An 11519-nucleotide genomic window follows, 5' to 3' on the forward strand; every position below is an offset into this window, starting at 1 on the left:
GATAGGGTCAAAAACGATACATAGCAGGATATCTCAAAAAGTGGAGGACGGATTTGGACGAAACGTGGTGGAGAGGTTGGGTGTGTGACAAGGAATAATTGGTTCAATTTCGGTGAAGATCTGAATATGTATTCGGATACCCGATTTATTGAAATTTTTAAAGTGATTATTCACCATTGGGAGATATGGCCAAAAAGATAAATAGCAGGATATCTCAAAAAGTTGCGGACAGATTTGGACGAAACTTGGTGGACAGGTTGTGTGTGTGACAACGAAGAATCGATTCAATTTTGGTGAAGATCTGAATATGTATTCGGATGCCCGATTTATTGAAATTATTAAAGTGATTATTCACCATTGGGAGATATGGCCAAAACGATAAATAGCAGGATATCTCAAAAAGTTGCTGACGGATTTGGACGAAACTCGGTGGACAGGTTGTGTGTGTGACAAGGAAGAATCGATTCAATTTTGGTGAATATCCGGATCCGGATCCAGCAAGTAGAATTTTTAAAGTGATTCTTCACCATTGAGTGATACGGCTAACCAGGCGGTGTACGGCGGTGCCGTTCTCGTCGTTGTTGTTCACGGATACGACTTTCGCCGGATGGATGCGGAAATAAATCAGTTGATCTCGAACCTTCGTCTGGCTCACTACAGTTTGTCTACGTTAATGTTTACAGTTTACTCTGGAACTTTCAGTCGGTAGGGAGTCCCAATATGGCGGCGACATGGCCTCAACAGGAAACGCACTCTCATTGGCCGATAGTTCCTCCGTATAACAGAGCTCAGTGGACTGACTGCAATAATACAGCGAATGCATAACGTCGTAAGTGCTTACAAAAGAATATTAATTCGGTTTCAGAATGGATGCAAATCAAATTACAACTTTTGGGTATTAATTTCATATGGGGATCGACATTATATATTCATAAATTAATAAAAACATATTTTTATATTAGTGTGTTCATCATAATTCTCTAAGTTAATTTATTTTCGTTACAATTTACAGGAAAACATATAACTCAAGTTGCTGCGCAACGTTATCGGCGGAGGCATTTTGGGCGGTGCATGTTGAAGCAAAATTAACAAGTTTGCTTTACATCAGAAATGTGTGCCTGTTGATTAAAATACGCAGAGATGTAAACGCGTTTCTGTGTGAATAAAAAAAAACATAGATACATTTTAAAGTTCTTCACAGGATGAGTCGGAATTTAAATCTCTTCAGGGTGTGGTCCATTACTTGCAAGCTTGTTATCGCTTGCCAAGCCAGCCGTTCCTTACCAACCGTTTCATTCGAGTATTTGCTTGAGTGCTTAAGCCACTTGTCGAGCGCTCTACAAGCTGATTGGTAATGGAACACTCCAAGATTTTAACGAGGCGCTGTTGTGCGTTGCTGTTTTGGCGGGAAGAAGAGCGCTCAGCCGCTCACGAAACTGCAGTTTGAAGGCTGAGGTGATTGTAATTTTTAAATGTATTTAAAGCGCTTCTTGATTAATTTTAATTTATTACAACCATGATTTGAATTAATGGCATCTGAGTATTCGACATGTATGGAGTTACATGTGGAAAAACCGGTGTCCTCTCCTTAGTCAAGTGAAACCTTTATTGTTTTAACACTCTCTCTGAATGAGGTGCTGTTATTCTTTACAACATCGAGACAAGTGTGAAGTGATGTTATATTGAACATTACATGATCTCAATGTTGATGTACTGAATAATTTATATTTATAAATTTGTATTACCTCTGCCACCGAAGGTGCATGGACGTTATGTTTTCAACCCTGTTTGTCTTTTTTTTAGCTCACCTGAAATGAAGTTCAGGGGAGCTTATGCGATGGAGCGTTGTCCATCCGTCCGTCCGTCAGTCCATCAGTCCGTCCGTCTGTCCATCAGTCAGTCCGTCCGTCCATCCGTCCATCAGTCCGCCAGTCCATCTGTCAGTCAGTCTGTCAGTCCGTCTGTCCATCCGTCTATCAGTCCGTCAGTCAGTCAATCCGTCCGTCCATCAGTCCGTCCGTCAGTCCGTCAGTCAATCAGTCCGTTCGTCAGTCCGTCCGTCCGTCCGTCCGTAAACACTTGAAACTTCTTCTCCGAAACCGCTGATGGGATTGCAACCAAATTTGGCACAAATGATATTTGTTGTGTTGTGACTGAAGTTTGTTCACGGCATTAAAAAAAATCGGGGTCTAAGGGGGTTTACTGGTGGTGGAAGTGGATCCATGTTTGTTGCCCCAAAATAGGTATTTGCTTTCTTCTCTGAAACTACACACACAATTTTGATGAAACTTGACCACAACCTTCACCACCCGTGATTTACCAAAGTTTGTTCAAGGCATTAGAAAAATTTGGGTCTTAGGAGGTATATGGGGTTGGGGGGAGGGCGGGGTTGCTCCCAAAATAGGTATTTTTTTCTTTGTTTGTTTAAAGTCTTCTGATTATGTTCGTATGATTCTACATGCTGCCCTGTCTTCTAGCAACCATTGAAATTGGTTTAAAATACCTTTAGTCAATGCAGTATACTGTTTATTCTATCAGGTGAGCGCCAGGGCTATTACCCCTATGTTTTGTTTATAAAGTCGAGGCTCGTGTAAGAGATAACACATAGAACATATAATAAAGGGAGCGGGAGACAGACAAGAGTGGGAGAGAGAGGGAAGCACAACAACAGTGGAGAACAGGGACATCGGGAGATCTGTGGAAGAGGGAGGGCTGGGGCGTGGTACCCAGGATAAACAGGATGGACACAAGGGATTTCAAGAAAGAAAATGGGGAATTTGAAGGAGGTGGATTTGTTGGTGTATTAACGGGGGTAGAAATTATATCAACGTTTCGGATGAAGATAAAAGATGGTGGTGAACAGCTGTTTCGAAGACGTGGAGGGAGGAGTGGGATTGAAGAGAATGTGGGAGTTTGTTCCAGAGGCGGGAGAAAAGAGGAATGAAAGTGATGGTGAGCAGAGAGTCCTGATTTTGTTAGTTTTACCAGAAGAGGGTTGCTGGCAGACCTTGTGCGTCCTGCAGGAATATTTGGTGGACAGAGCAGTGGGTACAAGGCCGGAGAGGAGTCGATAGAGGACAGAAAGACAGCCAACCTGCCTGCGGTGAGAGAGTGAAAGGCTCTCAGAATCAGCTTCATCACAGGAGATACCAATGATTGTGAAAGATTTGGTTTCTATAGCATGACGCCGAGCTAGGAGCGAGGCAGGAGCACCAGCCCAGAGGGGAGAGCAGAACTCCATGAAGCTACGGATGAAAGCTTTGTAAGTGGTGAGTAGCTCAGTTGAGCGGATCCAGATACTAGAATTTTTAAAGTGATTCTTCATCATTGAGAGGTTGGGCCAAAAACAATATACAGCATATCTCAAATAGTTATGGACGGATTCGGACGAAACTCGATGGATAGGTTGGGTATGTGACAAGGAAGAGTTGATTCTATTTTGGTGAAGATCCGGATCTGGATATGAAAATGTTTTAATTTTTTTAATTTTAAAATGTTTTGAAATGTACAAATTGACAAATGAGGTCGCTCGCTCTCGTTAGCACGTCGCCAAAACATGGTGTGTTGCTTGATACCGGATAGGTCAGGTCCGGTATTGGAGCATGGGCTGGAGCAGTGCGTCTCCACGTCCACTTTCCGCCGATATTCCAGGGGCCTCCATTTGGCCACCCCAAGGGTAGATGCCCAGCCCATCCCTATCTCCTTGAGATACCAATCAACCTGTTGCAACCATGAGGCACGTGTTCAGCCCGTTGACCTCCTCCACTCAAGAGGCTCCCTCGTTGAGAGAATTTGGTGAGCAGGATCAGCTTCAGGAAGACGAGCTACATGTCCATACAACCACAGCTAATGCTCTCGGACTATCCAGGTAACACATCTGATCTGAGTTTCTCTCAGAAAACGCTTGTTAGACATAATTTCCAACCAGCGATAGCCAAGGATTCTCCGAGGAGATCTGGTAATGAAGGTCAGAACCCAATTCTCCCATCAGAAGAGCAAGACTAGAAACACCAAGGACTTAAACACTCAGATTTTCATCCTGCATGGCTGCTGATAACACCAATCCCCATGATCCAGTGAATCCATGATTTCCCAAGCATGACCCAGATGTCTATCGACTTCTTGCTCAAAACATGATGATGATGATGATGATAATGGAATTCATGTCGAGTCCGACGAAGACTGTTGGGTTTTCATGTCCTGTGGCGAGCACGAGAATGCGCAGCGAGGCCAGCCGCAGTTGCACATGGTCTCCCGCACGTGTCGCACTGGAATCCGGTTGATGCTGCTTGGCCCGGATTCTTTCTCCTCAAGCGGGCCTGGTGGATTCACTCACATCTCACCTCCTCGAATTTTGTGATGCCTTTGTTGACAATCCTTCTCCAAAACGAGCGATCTGTGGCCTGGTGTTCCCACTTGGCCGGGTCAATATCACAGATTTTTAGTGTAAAGTTTAGAGTTTAGACAATCCTTATAGCACTTTCTAGGATTCCCAATGCCACGCTTGCCCACAGCGAGTTCCCCAATAATCCTTAAATCGCTCATTCTTAAGAGGTGACCAGCCCACTGCAGTTGTCGTTTTTTGATGATACTCTCCACCGATACACAGCCAGATTTATTCAGCACCTCCAGATTGGAAACTCTTTCCTTCCACGTTATGTGCAGGATTTTCCGCAGACATCATTGATGCATGGCTTCCAGCTGGAAAATGTGGCGAGTATAGGTTGTCCAGCACTCAGCACCAAACAGCAATGTACTCAGAACGCTATTTTAGTAATCATTTTAATATCCTGACTGTACCAGACTCGGTGATAAAGACAGCCAAAGGATGTGCTGGCCTTTGCTATCCGTCTGGAGATTTCCCGATCCAATTGACCATCATCACACAAAACATTCCCGAGATAGGTGTAAGCATCAGTGTTCTTCAGTTGTTGACCGTCCACAAAGACACACAGCTCAACATGCTCCAAACTAGGTGGGGGGCTGATACATAACCTCAGTCTTTGTGATGTTAATAGTGAGTCCAAAGTGTTTCGCTGCAGTATAAAAACTGTCCATGAGTAACTGAAGCACCTCACTGTGGGCAAATAGGCCACAGTCATCGGTAAACGGGAGGTCGCGGATTAGTTGTTTATGGACTTTGGTTTTTGCACAAAGCCTCGAAATATTGAAAATACCGCCATCTGTTCTAAACTTAATGCAAATTCCATTGCCACAATTATGCAAGGCCTCATTTAGCATCTCCACAAAGAACAAAATGAACGGAATTGGGGCAATCACACAGAATTACGCAAGTCAGCTTCACGCCAGTCGTTATAGGGAAGCGTTTGGAGAACTGTCCATCTGCACGCACACACCCATGCATGCGATTGTGTAGCTGCTTCAGTACATTAACAAATGACAAATTTGTCTGGGATTCCCTGCTTAGTCTCACACAACATATGGAGATATGAATATCACTGCCAATGTAAGTGAATCTCTCTGTGACCTCAACATCCTTACCACAGGCAGATACAGACAAGGTGGCAGCATCCAATATGTCATTGAAAGCCTGGATCGTAGTCTTGACTCTGAAGACCCGTAATCCCAGTGGTTCCGACTCCTCATTCATTCAATGCTTTAAGGGCCCCCTTAAGGATGTCCAGAGTCTCTGCAAAGATGACTGTATCATCTGCGAAATCAAGGTCAGAGATCTTGACATTCCCGAATTTTGCACTACAGCTATACCTCTCTGACATCCCCCCTCCCCCTCCCTGGAATTCAGTCCAAACAAATATAAAAGTGTGGGGGCCAGTACACACACCTGATAAACTCCAGTAACAATTGGAAATAAATCAGAGATGGAACCACCACACATCACATCACTCTTAGTTCCAGACTATAGTTCAGACATCAGACAGATCAGCTGTGATGGCACCCCACAAAGATTGAGGATTCTCCAGAGGGCATGCCGATTCACTGAATCAAATGCTTTGCGGAGATAAACATAGGCTGCAAGCAGCCCCTGTTGAAGCTCTTGCCTGCGTTCAGTGTTAATAACCCTATCAAAAATTATCTGAGCAGAGACCTTGCCCGGCACTGAGAGCAGCATCAATGCTTGGTGGTTGTTGCAGTCCTGGCGATCACCCTTCCCTTTCAAGAGAGGAACAAGGCCCCTCTTCCATTCAGACTTTCAGTTGGGATGATGCCTGTGCTTCAAACAGAGCACAGAATTGCATGCAACAACTTGAGTGTTGATAGCATTTTCACCAGCCTTGAGAAGTTCAGCATGGATGTCACAAATCCCAGGAGCTTTGCCCCCTTTCAACTCGTTCACCGCAGCATCTGTTTCCACAAACGAAGACGGTTCACAGTTGATTGGAGAGTCAGCAATAGGGATAGTAAGTAACACTTCTGACATCCAATTAAACACCTAATGGGTGACCAAGGGAAAGCCTCTCAAAGTAACTGGCCCAGCTGGCCTTTACTTCAGACTCCTCTCTCAACACCTCACCAACCTCCGCTCTATCTACAGTACACCGAGGGACAGGCTTAGAGGAGCACATTGTACTGATTCTTCTGTAAGTAGGCCGAGAATCACTTGACCACAGGTGATGCTCTACCTTTTCACAGATTCCTCGCACATCGGCCTCCTTGTCTGCTCTCAGCGAACAACAACAACAAACAACATGCATTTTAAAGGCCATTTTCCCTGCTAGAGCGGGGGTTAGCCTTGCGGTCCCCATGACAATCTTCTCCATTTTGCCCTATTTTCTGCATCTCTCCTTGTTAACCCCCTTGCCCGCATTTCTTCTTCCACCATCTTTAGCCAAGTCTTTCTCGGTCTTCCCCGTCTTCTACTTCCTTCTACATTCATTTCCATCACTCTTCTCAACCAGTCACTTTCAGCCTTCCTCAACACATGACCAAACCATCTCAACCTGTTCCTCTTCACAGCATCAATCACAGGCTCTATTCCCATCATCTTTCGCAATTCATCATTTGTCTTCCTCTCTCTCAACGATACTCCGCACATCAGTCGAACCATTCGCATTTCCACCCTTTCCAACCTTAATTGCTGCTCTACGTTCATTACTCATGTCTCGCTCCCATAAATCATAACACTTCTCACACATGCAGCATACACCTTTCCCTTCAGCTTCAACGACACTCCCCTCATCATCAACACGCCACTCAATTCCCAAAACTTCTTCCATGCACATCTCACTCGAGCAACCGTTGCCGAGTCTGATCCACCTTCTCCATTCAGCATGTCTCCGAGGTAGCAAAATGTTTTCACACCTTCCAGCTTCATGCCGTCTCCAAGATCCAACTCAACATCTCAGCGAACGCACAGTTTTATTCCTCGGCTTCCGGAACAGTTCAGTTCTGGCATCAAGCCTGGCCCTGCGACAATGGTATCTGGTGTCCCATGGGAGACAAAGTTTGTCTTCACTTGATGGTGGTTTCCAAGACACCCATCGGCAACATCAAGGATGGTGGTCTTAAAGACACCCCACAACTCTTCCAGATCCCCTGAAACACCCAGACCCCGTAGATCCTCCTCAACTTGGTTGCAAACTCCTCAGCTACCCTTTCATCCTTGCGCATGCCAACATCCAGCCTTGGCTGGGATGGTACCATTGTCTTGGATTTGAGCCACAGCTTCAAAGTTGCTACAACACGCCTGTGATCGGTACTGAGGAACTGAGCACTCCGGTAGACCCTGCGGTTCTGGAATAACCTCCATCGACCTTCAATGAGAACATGGTCAATCTCCTTTGCCACACCACCAGCATTGGAATACCAGGTCCAGCGATGTGGCTGCGGGCACTGAAACCATGAACCAGCCACCCTAAGTTCACGACATCTTGAAAAGTTAAGGAACTTGATGCTATTCTGGTTCATGGTTCCAGATCCATGGGAACCAACACATGTCTCATAACCATCCATGTCAGTGCCAGTCGATGTTCCATTTAAATCCCCCACAACTATAACAATATCTCACCTGTGGCACCGATCAACCACCGATTCGAGCGCAGCATAGAATGTCTCATTCTCTGTGAGATCACACTCCTCAGTCGGAGCATATATACAGAGACCAGGGAAGTGACACCCAGAGAGTGACGAATTCTCAGTCTCATAATATGCTTGTTGAACGGTGTACCTCGATTACCATTGGAGTCAGCTTGTTGGACTTAGCTACAGTAACTCCATGGGAATGGTAACCATCAAATCGACCAGGCCAGTTGTAGGTGTAGCCATCCAACATGATTTCACCACTATCCGGTCTCCAAATCTCAAAGTGCTGCAATACTGATGTTCAGATGCTGGAGCTCAGATAACAGCAGAGATAGGTGATCATCCTCTTTTAGAGTGAGGACATTCTAGGCACCCACCCAAAGTGACTGCCTGAGTAGACGGCACCTCAGCACCATCCCGACACACCACCATATCATAAAATAATGTCATCAAATATCATCAAATAATGGGGGTCCCGAAAGCTTTGCCCTAGTCCCATCATCTGATGAGTTGTCCTGCAAAGGGAAGCTGCATAACAGGTACTTCTATTGAGCAGGTTCTTGGTTTGATTTGTATTTTTTGTGTACGCTGCGGAATGAAGTGTTTTACGGTTGCCGGAGTGCAAATCATGCCACCAACCTCCTATTGATGGCTAACCCACTGTGTCCGCGGACACAGTTGGGCAACAGATATGGATGGCCGTTGACTCACTCAGAGCCCCCTCTGCCCTTTGACAGGTTTAATTTTTAATCCTGTTGGGTGTCCATATCCATACACCCTCCTCACCGGGAAACCTGGTGGGGGAGTCAGTTTAGTCACTGACAATCCGACCATGAAACAGGTTAGTGCAGGTTTACATGGTACCTGTAGGAAGGCACCAATCTGATCACAGGTAGAATTGGGGATATGTTATCAATATATTATGTCGTTAATTTGTAACCAATACAACAGAGGGATTAGGTCACCAAAATTGTGAGAACTGCGGAACAAACACGAAAGCCAGACTCAGCGGTGTAATGGTTAGAGTGTCTGCTCCGAGTCTGGGAGGATGGTGGTTCAAACTCCGTCCGGGTCATACCAAAGACTTTAAAATAGTATGTGCTGCTTCCTTGTGTAACGTTCAGCATTTAAAAGGATAAGAGCACAGACAATCCCCACAGGTTGGCAACCATGGGGAGGAAGAACTTCCTCCTTGGTAACTGCCCTGCCTAGTGCGATCAGAAAGGCCATTGTGGTGACATTGCTGGTACCCAGAGTGCCCATGAAGTGACGGAACTTCCCCCAAGCTCAGTGACTGTGTTTGTCGTGTGTATATGTGTGTTAGCTCCTTATATCCTGTTTAAAAAGGAAAAAAAACACCAGTGGATGGAGGAGGAGGAAGGCACTCTATCCAACAAGTTACCAATTTAAAATCCAAATCAATCATATCCAATTCGAGCTTTTGTAACCATGCAAGTTTCCCTTTTCACAAGGTTTGAGGGAGTTCTTGCCAGTTTAAGGGATACAGACAGAAGGTCCATAATTTCAGCCACAGAAAGTGGTCTTCATCAAGGACTCCCACAGACCTTTTGTGCTTAGAAGATCTGTTCCTAAATGCTGTCTGTAAGTAGAGAGGTGCAGAGGGCTTGCAAAAGACTATGAGACCTCGGCAACCAAGAGGGGGAGGGGTGGATTACATGATTTATTACCTGTCACTTGGGAAGGCGGGCTGGCAAGATAGGTATGTGCACTCCTCTGAATTGTGGTACACTCTGCTGTGTCACAGGCAAAGTGATACATCAATGTGCACACCGTCGCTCAGATGGACGTTAAACTGGGTGTGTCGTCTGCTCGTGTAAGTTGGTGCCTGTTAAAGATCCGATGGTGGCCTTCGCGAAGAGTAGGTGAGTGATCGCCAGCACCCTGAATAAATTACTAACCCCCATCCTAACCTACAAGGGGCACCACTTTAGTGGCACAGCCATGCTCCCAGCAATGATGCAAACCCGCAGGTATGTGCTACATACTAAAGAACACAATGGGGAGGGTTGTATAGGTAAGAATAGAATGCGAAAATGATAATTAAATTCTTATCAACTGACAGGGATGGAGGGAAAGAGACAACTTCAAAGCCAGTTCTGCATTTATCAAATTTTTGACATTTATAGTGAGCCATGACCACATGAGGGCACCCTTCCCAAGCACACCTGAATCGTGCTGCAAGCTTCAGTGATTACATTTTGACAAAGTAGCATTCCTGTCACACAAAGGTTAATTCCTGTACAATATTTTGTTTAACTTTAAAAATAAGAATAAACTTTTGATTGATTAGTGTGTATTGAGTCAGGAATGAAATAACATTTTACACTGCTTCAGTGTCATTCTAAACACTAATTATACTTTATGACAACTAGCAGAGTACCCGCCCTATGGGCGATCTTATTCCAAGCATGCAACACGTTCTTCTGACACATACCTTTATTTTGGCGGTGTATAGGCAACTCCATCAAGGCTCCATCAATCGCTCCCGAAAAACATATAAAATCCCGGGTTAGGTGCATTAAGCAAAAACATGCCTACTGCTGAAAATTCAAAACACCTCACTGCCCTGGAAAACGTGCCTCTATCAGTAACCTTACAATTACTGTGTCCGATTGTGAGACTTCCCATTCCAAGAAGCAGAGTGACAACGAGAATAGATGGGAAAGAAGTTCCAGGCAGCATTAGACGAGACGGGGTTGATTCATACAAGGGGTCTGGTCATCACTCTGTTGCTGACAGGCACACATTGATGTGCACTTGAACTCTGAATAGCGACATTTGCAGCGTCGAGTTTTGCATTGCTTCTGGCATGCACAACAAATCAGCTTGAAACAACTTTCTGGGATTGGACTCAGTGACATCAGAATAAGCTCTAGTCCTGAATCACCACGTTTCCATCCCATTTCCACAGCTGCAGGAAGGTCACGTATGGCACAATGAGCATTTCTCCATACCATGGCTTGATGGTGTACTCGCATCAAATGGAAATGAAGAGCATCACTTGTCGGTGACATTGCTTCTGGTTTACCAGTCTTGGAGAACAACATATGTCGTGCTGAATCAACAGATATTGTTCTGTGCACATTATATATTCTGCAGACGAACGCTTCTGCAGATTTGATTGTCTCCTCTGTGAGTTCACCAATGCCCAAGTTCTTCAGCAGTTTATTCAAAACCCCCAAAACCCCTCAATTCGGCTTGGGAACCGGGGTAATCTAATTCAGCATACCATAATTATGTTAAAAAGTGAGGTTCCCACCTTTTACCCAAAAATGCACCCCAAAGCTTATACGTGACCTTTTTCCATAAATCCGTCTAGTCTACATGGAAGGACAAATTCCAGTGGCTCGAATATGACGCAGAGAATGAAAAAATGTTCTGTGATGTAGGTCGGACCTATCTAGCACTAACAGCTAGATCGGGGCCCTTCTTCACTGGGTTAACAAATTTCAGGAGCATCAATGTGCAAAAGCACGACTCCAAATTAAATATCATTG

The 11519-nt window shown here is 45.0% G+C and overlaps 1 protein-coding gene across 3 annotated transcripts in view; it reads left to right on the top strand.

Annotated features, from left to right (window-relative positions):
• The first annotated feature begins 1225 nt into the window (after positions 1 to 1225).
• LOC137439739 (cathepsin L1) overlaps positions 1226 to 11519 on the top strand; it is a 93962-nt gene continuing 83668 nt past the window's right edge. The window contains exon 1 of one of the 3 annotated variants that reach the window (XR_013621358.1): positions 1226 to 1455. The gene's annotated coding sequence lies outside the window, so the exon portion shown is untranslated. Of the gene's footprint in view, positions 1475 to 11519 lie in introns of all 3 variants that reach the window. The other 2 variants (XR_013621359.1, XM_078768183.1) reach the window with 2 other exon arrangements.

Source organism: Myxine glutinosa, chromosome 14 (genome assembly GCF_964187855.1).
Source record: "Myxine glutinosa chromosome 14, kmMyxGlut1.1, whole genome shotgun sequence".
NCBI classification, from domain to species: Eukaryota; Metazoa; Chordata; class Myxini; order Myxiniformes; family Myxinidae; genus Myxine; species Myxine glutinosa.